Here is a 2,411-nt window from a genome sequence, read left to right as displayed (position 1 = left end):
CCTGTAAGTAAATCTGTAGAACATTTCCTTAATTAACTCTTGGAACTGGAGGGCCCAGCTCAGCATGGACAATACCACTCCTGGGCCGGTGGTCTTGGGTAGTATTTAAAAAAAAGAAAAAAGCAGGTATAGCAAGCCATGAGTAGTAAGCCAGAGTTTCCCTTATAGCTTCAAGCATCCCTTCCTGCCCCAATCTCCCTTTCATAATGGACTACAACTATAAGCTGAAATAAAAACCCCTTTTTCCTCCAAGGTGCATTTGATCGCGGTCTTCATTAAAGCATCAGAAAGCAAATGAAACAGGGGCATTTGAAAAGGAAATACTATTAAATGCTAAAAATAAATAGAAGTCCTACACCATTATAAGACATGGAAAATCTTTTTTTTTTTTTTTTTTTTTGCCAAGCAGTGATTGTTTATTAACTGACCAGATTATAAAATATCATGGCAATACCTTAGTTCATCCGTCTAACAAGCCTGTTTATCTGGTCTTCCCTGTTGCCAGCATCTCCACCTTCTACAAAGTGAGTTGTCTTTTTTCTTCATTCCACCTCGTGGGGAAGATAGTTTGAAGGGCCATAGGAAGTTATTTGCTTCCTTGAAGCGTTTCCCAACTGTATAGATCTCATGAATTAGATCCTCCAGGCAGATGATGCCAAATTTACCAAGAGATCGAGCAATCAAGGAATTATCTGTCAAGGCGATCCGCTTTTTATTGATTTTGCCACTCTCGCTTGTAGATGAGCGCATTTACTGACTTCGGGTCGAGGTACCCCCATGCAATGTACGGTTCCACAGTCCTCAGCATGTTCACTGAAGCCCTGTTGAGCTTAACAAAGGTGTCATTGAAGATCTGCCGGAGACGAAGCAGCTGCAACACCGTGCGCACCTTTGGGCTTACTCCATTGATACCTCGGGCTCTGATGACGAAGGCCAATTTTGGTTCTGCGGGCAAATAGAAGTTCCCAGCATTCCTTGCCATCCTAGCCACGGGAATCTCAGTCCGGGACATCTGCCTGTACTCATTATGAGAGTGCTTTGCCTTCTCATAGATGAGCTTCCTCCTTGCTTTTCGCAGTGTCTTCAGGGCAAACTTCTTCCTCGGGGAGCTTCACCTTCAACTCTGTGAAATTCCTTCGCTTTTTCTTAAGGGTTTCTGACTCAGCAGGAACCTTTTTCTTAAGTGTTTCTGGCGCAGCGGCAACCTTCTCTGGTACAGCCTCCATGGTTCGAACCGGAAAAGCAGAAAATTCAACTATGTGAGTCTGTGTGTGTAAAAATATAAGAATAGTGTAGATTTAAAAGATCAGTATTGGCAAGGATTGGAATCTGGGTGGATATGAGAATATGAGCATAACAGGACAAGATTTCATGGCACTGGAACTCCATGATCCTACAGTGGTTGATCCATGCTGCTATAAGTTGGTTGTGTCTCCTAAAAAACTCAATCATAACCTAAGACTAAACTTAAATAGTGGGTCTGGTAAAATGGATCAGCGATTAAGAGCACCTTCTGCTCTTATAGAGGGCTTAGTTTTATTGATAGCCTCCCTACCGGGTGCCTAACAGAAGCTTGCAACTCCAGGTCCATGGTATCTTCTGTCCTCCGTGGGCACCTGTACATGCAAGTGCACATTAAGTCATGCAAGCATACAAGTATACACATAGAAATGAGGAAAGCTTTAATTAAAATTTAATGGCCAGCGTGGACATATTATATTCAGAGGTTAAGGCTTCAAGAAATGATTAGATCATGAGCAGTCCTTCAAACCTAAGTGGAACTGGGCTTCACACAGCATTTGCAAATGCAACGAAAAGAAACCACCTTGTAGTCCGACAGCAGCATATACTCAGTCAACTGAGCCTGAAAAGACCTCGGGGTTGGAATCCCAAGACTTGAGAATTGTGTGAGAAGTGCATTTCTGTTCCTTACCAATTTCTGAGTCTCTAGTACTTGATTCAGAAATTCTCACAAGTCAATCATGAGAAGATCGAAGGAAACGAAACCTAACCGCAAGCTAGCGAAATGACAGAGCTGACCCAGAAATCTACAGTTCCATCCACAGCGTCCCTTCATCAGAAGAAACCAGGAATAGAAAGTGTGGGGAAAGCAAGCCAGAGAAGAAAAGAGACAGGCGGGGTTGGGGATTTAGCTCAGCGGTAGAGCGCTTGCCTAGCAACCACAAGGCCCTGGGTTCGGTCCCCAGCTCCGGAAAAAAAAAAAAAAAAAAAAAAAGAAAAGAGACAGGCCACAAAAAGCTACCCAGCGAAGAACAACCAGAGTAAGCTGGGGACAGCAGCTCACACCCTTAATCCCGGCTCTCAGGAGGCAGAGGCAGGTGGATTTCTGTGAATTCAAGGGCAGCCTGGTCTCTATAGAGAGTTCAGGGCAGTCAAAGCTACACAGTGAG

The 2,411-nt window shown here is 43.9% G+C and overlaps 1 pseudogene; it reads right to left on the bottom strand.

Moving 5' to 3' along the window:
• Positions 1 to 455: 455 nt before the first annotated feature.
• Positions 456 to 1,364, bottom strand: LOC116914768 (annotated as a pseudogene).
• Positions 1,365 to 2,411: the final 1,047 nt, after the last annotated feature.

Source organism: Rattus rattus, chromosome 13, assembly GCF_011064425.1.
Source record: "Rattus rattus isolate New Zealand chromosome 13, Rrattus_CSIRO_v1, whole genome shotgun sequence".
Taxonomy (NCBI): domain Eukaryota; kingdom Metazoa; phylum Chordata; class Mammalia; order Rodentia; family Muridae; genus Rattus; species Rattus rattus.
The sequence above is the reverse complement of the archived record's forward strand: the minus strand, read 5'-3'. Positions and strand labels throughout refer to the sequence as shown.